At 41.3% G+C, this 18,572-nt stretch overlaps 1 long non-coding RNA gene across 1 annotated transcript; it reads right to left on the bottom strand.

Annotated features, from left to right (window-relative positions):
• Positions 1 to 3,169: 3,169 nt before the first annotated feature.
• Positions 3,170 to 4,185, bottom strand: LOC129422523 (uncharacterized). Its single transcript, XR_008637430.2, has 2 exons — positions 3,844 to 4,185; positions 3,170 to 3,351 (listed from the first exon to the last, which is right to left on the bottom strand). It is a non-coding gene; the product is annotated as an uncharacterized lncRNA (long non-coding RNA).
• Between the last annotated feature and the right edge of the window lie 14,387 nt (positions 4,186 to 18,572).

An 18,572-nucleotide genomic window follows, 5' to 3' on the forward strand; every position in this document is an offset into this window, starting at 1 on the left:
GCAATGCACATGCGTCAAACTTCTGCGTACATGTACGAGTCAAATAAATTGCTTTGCAAGGCTGTGCATTCGACCGTGCATGTACATTCGCGTACACATAAAAAAACGCACTACACTTCAGGTTTCATTCTGAGTTTTGTTATGCTCGATCAGTAAATCAGTAGTCAAAAGACATGTTTTTGAGTTCTGCACAGCTGAAATAGCAGTCAGTGTGGGAGGCTTGTACTACAGCCATGTCAAACCATTTTCAGTTTAATTTCTGTGTGAACACACCCTCACATCTGCCCTGTCCCTCATCTCAGTCACTCTTGGATCATTTAGACAGTTCTCAATGTTGTAGGTGCTGTCAGTGCTCTGACTGGTTGGCTGCAGCAGTCACTGTCATGTACTTTGGCCTGGATGGGTCTCATTTTATGATGCTAAAACATAGCGAAATGTGTTCATACGCCTTTATTGCCATTTATCATTGATGATATCTGCGGGCAAATCTTAAGTACTTATTAGAGATCTGCTTTCTTTCAGGTCACTACCATGTGAAAGTTAAATTCCAGGCTTTTAAGAAGTTAGTGAGGGGCTCTAAAGCGAAGCTCGTGCGTCTCTCGTAGGCGCTGTTGATCTGTGATCTATACCGACATGCTCAATCCATTCGTTCAAGCTTCACTGGGTCACTGCATGATGATGTGGCACAGACCCGAAGCGATTCCTGTGATACTTTTTTTATGAAAAGCTCCAGGAAAGATATCATTGTCATATCAGATTTCAACCTATCCGTGTTTTTTTTTTGTTTTTTTTGCAATTATACTGACTGGTCAATAAAATACATTTCTGTTTTCACAGTATATGATTGTTTTGACATTTCTGGGGGGATTCAAGAAGTGATGATGAATCTTTTTTGATATTTCAGTCTTTTATGTGTGCAAGCAGCTGTGTGTTCATTAACATTATTCTCCTGTTTCAATAAATATGACTTAGCAAGAAAAGAATGTAAATCATAGGAGGAAATATATATTATATAAAATTGTATAATATACAAAAATATATATATATATGAACTATTGTTATTTATGTGAGTCCAAATAAAAGTCTGATCCCAAATTTGTCATTGTCCTATTTTGTGCTGTTTTGCAAGAGGAGGTTAATAATGCCAAGTTATTATGCCTGTGGGTTTATGAACAAGAGCGCATTGAAGGCAATGGCAGGGCACCAAGTCATGCAGTAGGGTGGCGCTTATGTTCCTCAACTGTTAAATCTGACACATGAGAGGGTTGACACTGATGGTACACGGCACAAAGGTCACTCTAACAGTTTTCTGCAGTATAAGCCTAAATAACATACAGTGCCCCAAAAGCCAAACTTAAAACGGTATTAATAGTGCATTGCATTCATACAGTCAGATAGATAAACAATTGATTTCACAAACTGTGTAAATACATCCAGTAAAAATCACCTGACAAGTAAAACAAAAATTAAATAAATTTTAAAGGTCCACTGTGTAGATTTTTAGGGGCATCTAGTGGTGAGATTGTGAATTGCAACCATTGGCTCAGTATAGTGAAGCTACAGTAGCCACCACAGAAGGGCAGTCATCATCATCTGAGACAGCGTATACCTGTCAACCCTCCAGTTTTTCCTGGGATTCTCCCGTATTTTACCATTCATTCCTGCCTGTTTAAACAATTTCCTGTATTTCTCCCGTATTTTTGTCTTTCTATAATAAATGTTTGCTACATTCACCTCCGGTAAAGCAGGTGGCAGTATATCTGTAATATATCACTCAAACGACACCTGCCAATGTAACAAGAAGAAAAAAGATCCCGGGGATGGGTTGAGGGGTTTACAAGCGGCGCGCAAAGCTATAAGTCCGCCCGCCAGCTTTCACAATCCAGACACAAACTCACACATTTGGATGTGCGTGCTGTGCATTTTTTTATATCTTTGCGTGTAGTGTTTTGTAACTGCTTAACTCAGAAGGTGTTCAAGGCGCTCTAAGCGAATCTGTGAGACGTCACTTTTTGTTGATGTTTGAACAGTTTTCAAACAAACTGAGTGTAGCGAACTCCTCCCCCTTCCTTCCGTGCTTTCATGAATGCGCCCAACCCCCACCCCCAAATCCTTCTTGTCGTTTATTGGCTGGAACACTTTGTTTTGTTTCGTGGTGCTAGGTTTGGCCACTATGTTTTTATTGCGGTTTGTGGAGCCTGGGCTGTCTACAGAGATCGCGTTTTTTTACAGTTTGATCAGCGGACAGGCAGCAAGCAGATAGTGAGGAGATGTTTGCTTTATGTAACAAAAAATTTGTATGGTCTAAAACGCATGAATTCGCTTAGAGCACCTTTAAGGAATGTAACCTCTGTGACCTATGTGTATAACAAGTCACTTGCAGCTGCAAGAGAGCCATACAAACAATAATACAAGGTGTACATAACAAAAAAATTGTCTTGTTTTCAGTACAAATATCTAAAAATTATTAAATCAAGATTCATTTGCTTAATGAGCAAAATCACCTAAGAAAAGAAGTCTAGTTTTTAGGCAAGAAAATATAAAATCTAAGTGAATTTGTGATTAAAACAAGCAAAATAATCTGCCGGGGTATGAAAACTTTACATTTATTTTTCTTGAATTGAGTGTTTTAAGAAAAAAGTAAAGTTATTTTAAGATTTTTTTTCATATCTCGTGGCAGTTTTTATTTTTATTTTATTTTTTTGCTTCTTTTAAGCACAAATGTATGGAGCCCCTAAAGGGGATCGCACACCAGCCTCGCAGCGCCTCGTCGAGTCGCGTCCAGGACAACTCGTACACTGTAAAAAATAAATTGTTGGCTCAATAAATTATTTTTTAGTAACTAGTTCCACAGAAATTTTACGTTCACTCAATTTCTGACTCCAAAGTGTTACCTGGATTGATGTTTTTTAGTTGGCCCAAACTTGACTCAAATATAAAAAAGTATGTTTGCTCAACTAGCTTTATAGTTCATTCAACTAAAATGTTTTAATCAGTTGAATCTTTAAAAACTTACAGCAAAGACTCTGTCAATTAAAATTTAAGTAATTACTCAATGTTGTATGTGTTATTTCAATTAATATTTATTATTTGGGAATTTTTAAGAAACTTTTTTAAATTATTTATCAAATAATTTATGCTGGTGTTGTTAACAAATAATTAACTTCAGTCACATAAAAACAAAAGCTTTATTCACTTATCATACAGACTGAACATACAGAATTAAGTATTCTCTAAATAGAGGGCATAAAACAGTCCAAAAGGCACTCCAAAGTCCGTCAGAACATCTGCAGGGCCATTTAGGAGACTTTCTTCAGCCCTCTGCTCTGCCTCTTCCACATCATCACCGCTCTGGTTTAATAAACAGAGGAATATAAACACACACACATACATAAATAACATGTTTAATATAATAAAGCTTGACGGTGAAAGATTTTATACCCTAAAATTGCCAAATTTCCCTCAGACATCACACGTAGTTGAATTAAACACTATTGGGCGATTTTCTCAGACAGGACTTATCACTGACTAAAATACTGACATCTCTTAACATATGAGTGCTATTGTTTTGTCTCAAAATGCACGCCAGTATTGTATTTTATAAGGTTTGTTTGTAAAAAATGTCCCAATTATAATTAAGACGGAGTCCTAAACCCTGTCCGGTATTATCTTAACTAAAATAGCTCCACTTTAACTCGGACACATAACATAACACACACTTTAACTCGGACACATATAACATAACACACCTTTATATAACTTATATGTTTACAAAAACGTCGAGTATTTGCGTCTTTGCCAATTAATATAGTCTAAAATTAACATTTATTTACAAACACTTACCTGACGTGACCTTGAGGAAACGGCTGATGACTTGTGTCGTTGTGGGAAACAGTGAGTGATTCCAGCTGTTACATGCGGAATGATCTCAGATGAAATGACCTGTGATTCAGATCCTTCCGAGTTAAGTTAAGACATTTTGAATTAAAAACTCACGCACATACTGTACATACTCGCGCGCACGCGGGTGCGCACACGGGTATATTTAGAAGTTTTATTTAAGATTGTTATGATATTGGGACTATTTCTCCACCCGCTCCTTCAGCTCTGAAGTTCAAATTCGCATGCAGTCCGGTTATAACAAATGTAAAATATATGAAACATCACTCAACAGCGATATCAATTAAGTGCAATCCTAAAATATGATTTAAAACATAACAATGAAAGGGTTAAGTATGAGAAATTAAAATGAATTCAATCACGTTTAAACGCCACAGAGATACCAGAGCCAGCAGTCGATTTCTGATGCACTTGCCGAGGCAAGGCTGCGCTGGGCGGGGTGTGAGCGCTTAAGTGTCTGTGATTTTCTGGAGCTCATATGGAGCTCATCTACGTCCGAAAGTGTCCGAGCACATTTTTAAATAGACGCTATCTTTATTAACCGACCGCATATTTAAACTTTAAGCACATACATTCACGCCTGAACAACTCTTAAAATTACATTTTGTGACCAAATAACAGTAATATTATGAGCATTTTGTTGTCAGGAAACATAGCGGTCATAAGTCCACATATTTACCTGATTTGTCTTAATTAGTTCAGTCAACACTAGCCATTCTGAATGTTGACTGAATTTGAAAATAACCATTCATTTAATATTTTAAACACAGATTTATCTAGACTTAAAATAATATGTCTTCTCAACTAGCTCAAACAAAAAACTTGGTTTAACTTTTATATTTTTGCCCGTCCAACATTTCATTAGTTGGATTTTTTACAGTGTAGGTATTGTAAACCGGAAGTGCACATTAGCGCGAGCTTCGTCAGATAGCGTCTACTTCAAAATGCAAAATATACGTTAGCAGCCAATGTTAATCGTTAATGATTTGGGACAAATATGATGTTATTTAATGTAAAACTATGTGAGTGGCGCTGTGTGGCGCGACAGGGATTAGAGCAACTTCCTGAGTCACAGCTGGGCGGCGCAGACAGGTGCGACCTGGTGGCGCCGGTGTGCGTATACTCATAGAAAACAATGTGTTCAATTTTTTTAGAACGGCGCAGCGCTGAGCTGCGTGGCCGGTGTGCGATCCCCTTAAGGGGACATTGAAGCAAAAATTAAACGAAAGTTTCACGTGAGCACACAAAACAAAACTTAAAAAAAAATCTGCACATGAAGGTTTCGCGTGAGCACATGAAACTAAACGTTCGATTTTTTTATTCCAATGTCATATTAGGGGCTCCGTACAAATTTACTTATTTGATTTTTTTGTCTAAAAACTAGACTTATTTTCTTCGGTCATTTTGCTCATCGAGAAGATATCTATTGATTTAAGAATTGTTAGATATTTGTAATAAGACAAAAATACTAAGAAAGTTATTTTTGGCAGTGTACCCATCCATTCCCTTGCATATAAACAGGGAGATTGTTAGGGTCAGGGAAACTTCCCTTATTTTCAAATCCCAATGTTGGCAGGTATGGACAACGTAGTGACGAAACATGCTCTATAAGACAGTTTGTTCCCTTTGGGCTAGTGTTGAGACATGACGGCACCAAATGCTGACTTCCATTTAAGGAGACCCGCGGTGTATGTAGATAAAACGACTCATTCTGAGGTAATAAAAACTACAGTTCATTTTGTAAAGTCTTTATACACCACTGACAATCTAGTTATGTTATATTGCATTTCTGTCAAGAGATCCTCCTAAAGTTACACGTGCACCTTTAATAAAGGTCTTCATCTTATATAAAGCCATTCATATATTGAGTGCATACACCTTCAGTTCTTCTGTATAGTTCAGTGGTAGAGCATTGCATTAACAGCACAACAAAAAATCACAGGTTTGAACCCAGAATAAACACATACTGCTAAGAAATGTTTATCTTGCTATGCACTGTATAAGTCACGTTGGATAAAAGCATCTTTCCAAATGTGTAAATGTAAATGAATTTCCATTGTAATGTGCTCATATGAGACCGTGACAAATAAAGCAAAACAATATTAAACAACCACTTTGAACCTGCAATATTTTACATTCAGTACAAAGTGCTTTGGAATCGCCTCTTACAGTGCTATTATTATGATGAATGTTACCCCTAAGGTGTAATAGAGGTGAAATGCACCTTTCATTTAACTACAACAGCTGCTTCTACACATTTCCGGCAGTGTAAATGAACACTGAGTTCTTGCTACGCTGCTTTAGTATCTCATCATAGCTTTTCGTTGAGTTCCTGCACTAGTAGAGTCACATCAGCGATTACGACTCTCTTCAGTAATGACTCTTATCATGAAAATGAGACCCGATGGAAGAGTTCACCCCACTTTCTCCTCTTCGCCACAGCACAAGACCTTCATTTGCTTTTGCCACTGTGACTGCAAAGATGCCAGATTGAAATATTCAGTGTTTCTGATGGTAAATGCAGATGGTGGATAAATGCCGGTTTAACAAAGCGCACGGCACAACTGCAGCGGCACAGGCTTGGCTTTTGACATCTTTATTCTGTAGAGGCTTTTTTGCTTTGCACCGCATACATTCCATGTAGTCGTTTGGTAAAATGTTTTTGAGTAATACAAAGCCAATAAGACCTTTGTAGAGATCATGGGCATCTGAACCATTATATGTGGGTGGCACAAGACCCACCCACCTTTAAAGACTTGTGATATTGGACCCACGCACTTTTTCTCTAATTTAGCGCATATGTCTGTTCACTTGTCAAAGTGCAGCCAGTCTATTAGAGATCTGCTTTCTTTCAGGTCACTAACCATGTGAAAGTTAAATTTCATGCTTTTAAGAAGTTAGTGAAGGTGATGGGCTTTAAAGCGAAGCTGGCGAGTCTCTCACAGGGGCTGTTGATCTGTGATCTGTACTGACATGCTCAATCCATTTCTTCAAGTATGCTTCACTGGGTCACTGCATGATGATGTGGCACAGACCGAAGCGATTCCTGTGATACTAAATGCTTTTTACTTGATTTTTTTAGGAAAATCTCCAGGAAAGATATCATTGTCATATCAGTCAGTCAAATCCATTTCCACTTGAGGAATGCCCTAAAAAATTAAAGTCTGTTCCGCGTTTTAGTTACAGCCGTGACTTCAATGCTGCTGCTTCCTCAAATCCATTCCACTTGCCTCCTTTAGAGTCCATATAATTTAAACTAAATTTCGTGTTTTCATTACATTCATGTCTGCTGCACTATACTGCAACACAAAAACAAGGTTAACAAAGCTTTTAGGCTATAAAAGCAATTATTTTATTAAAAGACCCCAGAATACAAGAAAATGGCATCTACTACCAGTAAATATTTTGGACACACCCACATTTTTTTGCTTCCGATGCCCACGGATGTTTTGTACATTTTTAATAGGCATGGCGAAGCTCTGAAAAGCACATCCATCCATCGTTAAAGTAATCCATATGACTCCAGTGTGTTAAAAAAGTCTTCTGAAGTAAAAAAGTATGTTTGTAAAAGATAAATATTAATATTTTTAGCTTATATACAAGATGACGTATAAGAACATGATGACATTTTGATATAAACTAATTTGTGTTCAACCGAAATTAGTCATTTACATTGAGTATGTGAGTAAATATAAGAGAAATTTTGTATGTGGGTAAAAATAAAATAAATGTTTTTTTAAAGGTGCTAAATAATGCATTGAAATAATCTGTTATATTGTTCTTGGATATTTACATAGAAGTGCAAAAATTAACCAGAAACATTTTTACATGTCCATTTACAACTCTGGGATTTGTGCTTTGAATGAAATGGTCTATTTTTGCCCTATTTGGAAGGGTCATGAATAATAATGTTGAGCTCTGCTCTGCTCTGAAGCTCATGTCAGTAGCTCGCTCACATTAGTATTCAGACCTTATACGTTTGAGCCTGTATCAGACGAAAATACAGTTCCCTATCAAAAGCTTTACTCGATGCTGCGCTGCTAAGCGCTATGGGGAAACGTCTTTATCGTTGACCAGCTGAATATAGTGTGCAAACACGTCAATGAAATTGACCCGGAGGTATATAGCCTCGGTTGATGACGACATCACAGCGCACCTGATGCGAGGCTATAAAATAGATGAACAACAGCTGTGTCATCAGGTCTTTTTATTTTCAGACCAACTCTGAATGAGCGTGTGCTACACTGAAATGCAATCTCTCTCTTACCTTTTGAACTTCACTTGAGATCTTTGTTAGGAGTTAGATTCCAACAAGATAGAGTGCAGACTTTCTCTCTTTCCGATTTTAAAGGAGTTTAAGTTAAAGGAAAATATGAGTAAGAAGAGTCACGAGCAGTCTAAGTCGTGTTTGTTTTCGCTTTATGGCGAAGGACGACACACACACTTAACTGTTTTGTGTGTTTGGGGGAGGAGCATGCGGTCATGGCTTTGTACAGTCTGATGAGTGCGAGCATTGTGAATCATTCACAATATAAATGATTCGTGCTCGCCGTGATTTTTTCTGACCGCAACCTTAAATTAAGTTATATTTCTTCGCGTGATTCCGAAGCGCACTCCGGTGTTTCTTCGGGTTATGTGGGGGTAATTATAATAATGACGTTGATGATATCTCTCTCGGTTCTGCGGAGTTTCATAAACCAGCCTCCGAGCGTTTCTCGCACGATGAAAGTCGGTCGAGGAGCTTCTCGAGGTGGTAACACGCGCCAGGTTGCAAATTGATTGGCCTCGCGAGCCGGAGAACCCCAAACAAAGCAAACTAGCGGATAGGTTTCTATAGTGACAAAGGGAGAGGACGGAACATGAGCCTCTCTCTTTCTTTGAGGATCTCCATGGTGAATTAAATAAATCATGGGAAAGACCATACTCATTGCGTGCTTCATGCCCAAGGCGTCAATTTATGACTATCGTGGGTACGAAGACGCGCGGATATACCGAAATGCCACAGGTGGAAGAGACGCACGCGAGTTATCTCTCGCCTGGCTCGGCGTCCTCATTAAAGAAGCCTACCCTGCCCACGAAACCGTGTAAATAACTTCAGCTCTCGTGGGCAAAGCTTATCAAGCCGCAGGTCAGGCTGGTGCTGCGCTGCATACTATGGCAATATTACAGGCATACCAGGCTGATCTGTTAAAGGATTTGAGTGCAGGCGAGACGATAGACAAAGAGACATTTGACGAGTTACGTATGACTACAGATCTGTCTCTTCGTGTCATTAAATAAACGGCTCGCGCTATCGGCCGTACTATGTCTGCTCTGGTTAACACAGAGAGGCATTTATGGCTAAATCTGTCAGGCATAAACGAGAAGGATAAAACTTTTCTTTTAAATGCCCCTGTTTCCCCATTGGGTTTATTTGGTGACACGGTTGACTCCGTTGTCACGAAATACACTGAAGTTAAAAGCATGAGGGAATATTCAACTCTTTACCGTAGGGCTCGCCGGTGGGCGGGGCATATCATGTTATATCAGATCGCTCCGTCCCGTTGCCTTTACGAAGCCTCTCCACCTCCGCCGCCTCTGGGCTTGCGGGGGGGGGGGGGGGGGGGGGCGGTTTCCCGCATAATTTTAAAGGCCCTCTGTCTTCAATGTTAAAGGCCCCCCGTGCAGGGTTTTTAGCATTCCCCTAAGAGGAAATAATAAAATTAATACCATTATCAGAGAGTCTGGCAGCGTGGAAACTACTGCCAGCCGTTTCTGTTTGGGTAATAAGCACAGTACACTTAGGATACATAATCCAATTTATTCGTCGTCCTCCGCACTTCAATGGCGTGATATTCACTTCTGTGAGACCGGAATGAACGCATGTACTGTTGCAAGAAATACCAACTCTACTGATGAAAGGGGCCATAGAACATGTTCCCCTTCCAGAGAGTAGGTCAGGCTTTTACAGCAGATACTTCTTGGTTCTTACAGTCTGCCTAGCTTTATCACCCCGCACACACACAAAATGTATGGATGCAGCACTGGCTCCATTGAGACTCCGTGGCATCCGCATTTTAAATTACATGGACAATTGGCTAATACTAGCAAAATCGCGATAGGTGGCGCTCCAACACAAAAACATTGTGTTAGCACATCTACTTTTTCTAGGGTTGAGACTCAACGCCAAGAAAAGCGTTCTTTCTCATGCCCAGAGAATGACTTATTTAGGGATAGTCTGGGATTCGATTACGATACGGGCACATTTGTCTCCCGCACGAATCGAGGCCATTCAGCATACCCTGAGCAGAGTCAGGCTAGGCCAGGATCTCACTGTGAAATAATATCAGAGGATATTAGGGTTTATGGCATCAGCATCCACGGTGATTCCTTTGGGGCTGTTGCATATGACGCCGTTTCAGAGCCGGAGGGTTTCATCCAAGGGCCAACCCTCAAAGGCTGATTAAAGTGATGCGCCACGGGCTTCATACACTAACTATGTGGATAAGACCCCGGTTTGTTGCCTTGGGTCCCACGCTATGAGCGACTTGTCATCGCAAACTGCTAATGACAGACGCCTCCCTGACGGGCTGGGGTGCGACCTTAGATGGTCGTCCAGCTCAAGGGGAATGGGAGGGTCATCAGCTCGGTTGGCACATCAATTGCCTAGAGCTGACGGCTGTATTTCTGGCCCTGAAATATTTTCTCCGCCAAATGAGAAGCTGTCATGTCCTAGTGCGGGTGGACAACACAGCGACAGTCTCATATTTAAGTCACCAGGGAGGTCGGCGCTCGCGCAATCTGAACAAGATAGCGAGGCAGATTTTTCTCTGGGCTCAGGACAAGTTCCTGTCACTCAGAACAGTGTACATCCCAGAAAACCTATATGTAGGAGCAGATTTACTGTCCAGGCAGACATTATCGACTGGGGATTGGAAACCCCACCCAGACATAGTGTCTCAGATATGGACCTGATTTTACAGAGAGAAAGTGGACCTCTTGGCCTCTTTTCAGCAATGTCTCCTTTACTTCTCTCTGAGTTCCCCAGCCCCCCTGGGTCTGGACGCAATGGCGCACACATGGCCGGACAAACGCCTTTATGCGTTTCCTCCAGTGACGCTGCTCCCGCAGGTTCTAGCCAGAGTTCGCCAGCAAGGCTCTTGCCTCTTTCTGATAGCACCGCGTTGGCTGAACAGAGTATGGTTTTTTAGAGATAATATCTCTCCTCAACGGCTCGCCATGGGCAAGTCCGGAGAGGAGGGGCGTTCTGTCTCATATGATAATGCATCTCAGGCCCGACCTGTGGAATCTCCATGTTTGGCTCCTAAGGGTACCAACTGAGGGACACAGGTTTGTCGCCTGATGTTACTGACACTATTTTGAGTGCTAGGGCTCCTTCCACTAGAAAGAATTATGCCTTTAAATAGGGTGTCTTTGAAGCATGGTGCATGACACATAATGCAGATCCTGTTAACTGCCAGTTTGCTACAGTTCTGAGTTTTCTGCAGGAAAAGCTGTCAGCAGCTTATGCCCATCCACTCTCAGGTTTTATGTGGCCGCCTTTTCGGCTTGCCACACTTTGGTGGACGGGGCGCCGTTCGGGAGGCATCCAACGATTGAGGCCTACAGCAAGAACTAAGATTCCTTCGTGGGACCTAGCTATAGTCCTTGAGGGTCTGGTTCAGACCTCCTTTTGAACCTCTAGAGTCAGCGTCTGATAGACTTCTGACACTAAAGATGGTTGTTCTAATGGCGATAACTTCTTTAAAAAGAATTGGGGATATGCAGGCTCTGGCGATCTCGCCATCCGGTCTAGATTTTGCCCCAGGAATGGTGAAGTTGATTTTACATCCTTATCTTAATTACCTGCGTAAGGTTCCCTTTTTCGACTGCACATCCGGTCATTCTTGAGACTTTCTGCCCTCCGCCGTTCACCACGCCAGAGCAGGAGTTATACCACAGATTGTGTCCAGTCCGTGCTCTTCAGACTTATGTCCACCGCACTAGCCAGTGGCGTAAGTCAGAGCAGTTGTTTGTCTGTTTTGGGGGCCGCAACAGAGGTGCTGCGGCCACCAGGCAGTCCATATCACATTGGGTTAGGGATGCCATTGCTCTTGCCTTTGAGGCGCGCTGTCAAGTCTCGCCAGCAGGTCTGAGAGCTCACTTCACCAGGGGAGTAGCCTCTTCTACTGCTTAGTAAAAGGGGTCTCCTTGCAGAGCGTTTGTGATGCGGCAGGCTGGTCCTCTCCGCATACATTCATAAGATTTTATAGCTTGGATGCTCATGTCACTCCAGGATCTCCTGTCCTCGAGTCAACATCTCAAGCTGATGTCTATGCCATTTGTCCATAAAAGGGGTATCCCCCACTGCTACTTTTAGTAAGGGGTGCCTCCTTACAGAGCGTTTGTGATGCGGCGGGCTGGTCCTCTCCGCATACATTCATAAGATTTTATAGCTTGGATGCTCATGTCACTCCAGGGTCTCATGTCCTCGAGTCAACATCTCAAGCTGCTGTCTAAACCATTTTTCCATAAAGGGGTATTCCCCACTGCTATTTATTAGGAAGGGGTGCCTTCTTATAGATGTTTGTGAGGCGGCAGGAGCATCCTTTCCGCACACATCCACTATTTTTAGCTTGGTTGTTTATGTCTGAGATTTCTTTGCGGTCCTTGTGCACACACTTACACATCCGTAAGGGGTCCAGACATCTCCAAGCACGGCAGCGTGGGTATTGTCGTTCCCCATAGCGCTTAGCAGCGCAGCATCGAGTAAAGCTTTTGATAGGGAACGGAGGGGTTACTTGACTGTAACCTTGTTCCCTGAAAAAGCGGAACGAGATGCTGCGCTGTCTTGCCGTACAGTAGATGTCCCAGGACTGGTCTTCAAACAAAAGATCTGATGACACAGCTGTTGTTCATCTATTTTATAGCCTCGCATCAGGTGCGCTGTGATGTCGTCATCAACCGAGGCTATATACCTCCGGGTCAATTTCATTGACGTGTTTGCACACTATATTCAGCTGGTCAACGATAAAGACGTTTCCCCATAGCGCTTAGCAGCGCAGCATCTCGTTCCGCTTTTTCAGGGAACAAGGTTACAGTCAAGTAACCCCTCCGATTTTGAGGTATAAACTTATTGTTTAGAGATTGTTAATGGATGTTTCTGAGTGGTAAATTTGTGGGGGGGGTTTGTATGGACCTGCAAAACGTAACTGTACAGTCAATAGTACTTCAGCCTAAATGATAGCATAACATTAATTAGCATGAAGCGCTAACTCAGCAGTCACAATTTTGTAATTAATTTAATGTGTAATTTAATGTTGGAGGCATACATCTATCTTGACTGTGAAGTCACAGTCGGTGTTATGTTGAGATTGGCCTGTTTTAAAACAGTCTATTGCGTGCACAAGGTTTACATAAAAATAAGGAAAGAAATGTGTTTGAGGCTCACGATATGTCATTACCATGTACAGAGCTCTTATTATTCTATTATCTATAGGTGAATACAGTTTTTATTCTATGGCACCTTTAAATAATTGCTTTAGTATATCTTGTCAATCATGCTCTTCTGTGCGTGATAATGAGTGTAACATGTAACCGATTGTCCAAATCTAATGTTAATTCCCACTTAGCTTCATCACCTAAGGAACAGCCTCTAATTACAATCTTCATTAAACGAGTAATCCGCTCCTTGCACATATCAGCTTGACGTCATATCCGCAACGGGTAAATACGGCTCACCCTTTTCCGGTTTGGCGAAATATGGCGGCGTAAACAGCGGAAAATGAGTCTTAAAAAATATAGTTTTTTTCCAGAGGCAACAGAAAAAATATCGTGAACATTGTTGTGTTCCCACATGCACGTCATCGTCTAAATTCAACGGCGTTTTAAGCTACCATGGATTTCCTAGCGATGTTGAACTCAGAAAGCGGTGGCTGATTGAAATGGTCTATAGCGAGTTAAGGTCTTTTGCCTTTGTAGGGCAGAACAGAGGCTTGAACAGCTTGAGCAGTTTTTGGAAGTTGAGCAGTGAGCACATACAAAGCGATAAAGAAGGTCAAAATGTAACATGACCATGTTAAGCACAACACACAATTTGAACTCGAACCTTTTGGAACTGCTGAACTCGGAACTCTGACACAAATTACAAGTGCAACCCTACATTTACACAATGAGGTTTTTCGTGCTTCTTCATGGATCTGAAACAGAAAGCCTGTACAGCGACTTCACTTGTGGCTCTGTCTTTGTTTGACACTAATGCCAATCACATATTAACACAATGCGAAGTTAGGCACGTACAAGTACAGGACACAACGATAGACATTTTCCGCCTAATACTACTAGAAAGCAGTACTACATTACAACACGCATATTCTGTCAGACCGGGATTGTTTATTAGCTCAGCAAGCTAACGTAAGCCATAAAGTCTGAGAGATACAAGTTAGACTTAAGTTACCTTCATATCCGTGGATGTATGAAGCGACATACATTTTAAAGCCCTCCTCTAATTTGCTGGTAGGTGATTTGGAGGAGGACTTGCAAAGGCGATGTACGTCCGTTATCGAAAGTTTCGGCAACTTTTGCAAACATCTAGGCTGAATCCAAACCGCCTACTTCCATACTATGTAGTACGCAAAGTAGCGCTTTTTGCGTACTATATAGTATGGTGGTTGGCGGTTTGGGATTCAGCCCTAGTGTAGAACAGCACCATGTTTAGACCAGAAAAGACCGAGCCGCATTTCCGGTAAGGAAGTAGTTACGTGCAAAGAGCCCATTAGAGGATCTACAGCAACTTATATTATCCGTCACCTCATCCCTTAATGTGATGTAAAACAACAAATTAATCAGATCTGCCTTAAAGTGCATTTTAGCACAGCTCAATTTGTCACTACGTACAAATCACTTTTATATGTCACGGCATCACTTTGTCAGAGCAAATAAATATCAGACTGAAGCGTCATCATTGTGTGATTAGGGTCTCGATGACCCTAAAATGACATTTAAATGTTACAGATAAATTAAACCACATCTGAATAGCATCTCCAGGACAATACAAAAAGCTCACCTGACCTTTAAGTTTTGCTTAATTCTGACTGCATAAAAGTATTACAGTAACAGAATTAATCTGGATATAAAGATTGCACATGGTCGAATGTAATGAGTTGTAAAATCCATCAGGCCGCCTCTGATGGCTCATAAGCACCTGCGGCAGCTGCATCTACCTGATGACTTTCTGACACTTTCATAACATCTCCGAAACAGCCCACTTTAGTCCCATCTGTTTCACAGATAACTGTACCACCCCTCCCCTCGCCTCCACCACGCTCCACATAACCAGCTGCTGCCCAATTTCAGACAGATTTCTGGAAAGTAGATGGGCAAAACTCAGTTTAATGAATGTGTATGTGGAAGCATATGCGAGCCAAGTACCAACCGCAAAACTTTAATAAAAAAGAGTGGGTCGTAAAGATTAGGATCATCATGAGATTAGAAGCATCAAAGTTTGATTTCAATCATCGATTTTAACATTAGGTTGATGTTAAATAATGACGTATGGGTGAACTAGACCTTTAACTAAACTGTCAATACCTATGTTATCACTGTCCACAATAAGTCAAGACAAAACCATTTTTTTCTTGCACATTCAAGATTTATTGCAGTGCAGTAAATGTAAAAACTTTTCGGCCGTATTTAAAGTAGTTGTCAAATTCCCTATTTTCTCAATTCATGAATTATTGGCCACACTTCTTTGCAATACATAAATGCTAACTTATATCTTTCCAATCCAGTCTGCTGGTAAATGTATCATAGTTTCCGGTGTAGAAGTACCACCTGTCTTTTAGAAATAACACACTGGGCTGAAGGCGTGGCACCCGGCCAACTGACTGATGAAGCGATGCCTTAAGTCCGGAGCAATGAGGATCTAAGCAGCCAGTAGATCATTACTTCCCTGGATTAATCCCACAAGAAGCCATCAATCACACCAGCCACCCTGAGCCTGAGGGCTTTATGGTGGTGTGTGACAGAGAATGATGGACCTGAGTTTCTTCAAGACCTAACACATCTCAGGAGGTGCAGGATATCTTAAATGCCATAAGAACCGGGCACCAGGCTTTTAGCGTGTGGTCGTAGATCTACACCTGTTGCTGGAATTGGATTACAGTTTATATCAGCTATGAGTGAGTGATTGCTTTGTTTGGCTATTTCTCAGTATGTGACCCTCCAGGGGCATTTGGTTTGGGTAACCTCAATTACACAGCCTGTACAATGGTCTGACTTTTCTTCCACCAGCATGTTTTGCTTTGTATTGACCAGCTGGTAGCAGGTGAGAAGAAAAGTTGCTTCCTGTGATGTTTTTCAGCCCAGCAACTTTGACTTTCACTGCGTTTTTATTTATACATTGACAAAACAATACACATTTTTACAGATCCACAAAAGACTGAAAACACTGTATTTTGCCAGGCCAGTAGTTGATGGTTACTTTTTAAAGAAATACTATGTGCCTGCGCACACACACATTATTAGGGGCGATAACAGCTGAATGTAGTTTTATTCCATAGTGACCCTGGACTATAAAGCAGCAACATTTTGTAAACTTTGTTGGAAAAGCATTAATAAACTCTGTATCTTGGGTAGCACAAACACTGTCTTGTAAGCCGACATTGTTATCATTGATGTCAAGTGCATAACTGAAAACTTAAGACTTAAATGGACACTCCACGTTTTTTGAAAATATGCTCATTTTCCAGCTCCCCTAGAGTTAAACATTTGATTCTTACCGCTTTAAAATCCATTCAGCTGATCTCCAGGTCTGGCGCTAGCACTTTTAGCATAGCTAAGCACAATCCATTGAATCTGATTAAACCATTAGCATCACGCTAAAAAATAACCAAAGAGTTTCGATATTTTCCCTATTTAAAACTTGACTCTTCTGTAGTTACATTGTGTACTAAGACTGACAAAAAAATAAAAGCTGCGATTTTCTAGGCCGATATGGCCAATTATTCTGAGATCTCCTTGACCACATAGATTTTTTTTCAGAGAGGCATGAAGTCAACTCAAAATGTTCATTTTTAAAAATGCAGCGGGCCCAGTACAGACCCTTGCAGTACAACATCTTTAAGCTTGTCCCTTAATCTCAATGACAGTACACCATTTGACACAGCATCCCCGGTAATCCTTCTCTGGTTATATTATAATAAAAGGAATTCTGTAATGATACGCATTATTATGATTACAGCAATCACTAAGACAATCCATAAATAAACTCGGTATCTTGGGTAGCACAAACACTGTCTTGTAAGCCGACATTGTTATCATTGATGTCAAGTGCATAACTGAAAACTTAAGACTTAAAGGGACACTCCACGTTTTTTGAAAATATGCTCATTTTCCAGCTCCCCTAGAGTTAAACATTTGATTCTTACCGCTTTAAAATCCATTCAGCTGAACTCCAGGTCTGGTGCTAGCACTTTTAGCATAGCTTAGCACAATCCATTGAATCTGATTAAACCATTAGCATCACGCTAAAAAATAACCAAAGAGTTTCGATATTTTCCCTATTTAAAACTTGACTCGGAGACTTCCGGGAAGATGGCGGCGTGAGAAGTCGTAAAGTTTCTGCTCCGCACATTTCTTACCAATTAACGGCTTATTTAGCACTTATTGAGTGACACAGTTTGAAAATACCACTCGCAAGCCTTAACAGAAAACATGCCTAGACACAATACTAAAAAAACGAATGAAAATACTGAGGATGCAGGTGATACTCAGAGTGTGGACGAGACTGCCATCTGCAGAGGTGATATTAGGGATCTCCTAGGCGGTATTCGATCCGAGGTAGCTGCGCTCAGAGTTGAGATTCTAGCAGAGCTCAAATCATCTATTTCTGCGGTGAAAACTTCACTACTAGAACAAGAAACAAAGCTAAAAGATGTGGAAGACTCTCTTACCGACGTGGATGGTCGTGTTACTGCCCTGGAATCTATGTGCTCAACGCTGTCGAAAGATAATGAAAAGCTGAGGGCCAAAATCGACGATCTGGAGAATCGATCTAGAAGAAATAACGTCCGTGTGATTGGTATTCCCGAGGGATCCGAAGGTACGCATCCCTCTGCATTTATTGAAGAAATATTACTTGAAGTATTTGGGGAACAGAGTTTTGCCAGGAAACCGGAGGTGGACAGAGCTCATCGCTCCCTAGCCCCGCCGCCGAAAGCTAATCAAGCTCCCAGACCGTTCATCGTGCGATTACATCATTATCAGACGAGGGAACTTATTCTTCGTTTGGCACGAGAAAGGGGACAGGTGTTGTACAAAGGATCGCGTATACACTTCTATCCCGATGTCAGCGCTGAAGTCGCAAAGCGGAGAGCAGCTTTTAACCAGGTCAAAGCTCAACTCAGAGGAGCCGGAATTGAATTCGGCTTGCTTTTCCCAGCACGGCTACGGATCAATCATGACGGAACAAGACATTTCTTTGACTGTCCACAACGGGCTTTGGAATTTGTGAAGGGAATTGTCCCCTCATCCGCAAGTAAATAGGAGCGATCACCGCGTCAGAGTCTGTGCCTGTCTGTTCGGCTCGAGTAACCTTTCAAGACACGCTTTACGTTATGCGATGGAAATTGAGAAACTCATTTTAGTTTGAACTGATCCACACCCCTAGTGTCACACTTAAAATGTGTGTTTTC

Source organism: Misgurnus anguillicaudatus, chromosome 16 (assembly GCF_027580225.2).
Source record: "Misgurnus anguillicaudatus chromosome 16, ASM2758022v2, whole genome shotgun sequence".
Lineage (NCBI taxonomy): Eukaryota > Metazoa > Chordata > Actinopteri > Cypriniformes > Cobitidae > Misgurnus > Misgurnus anguillicaudatus.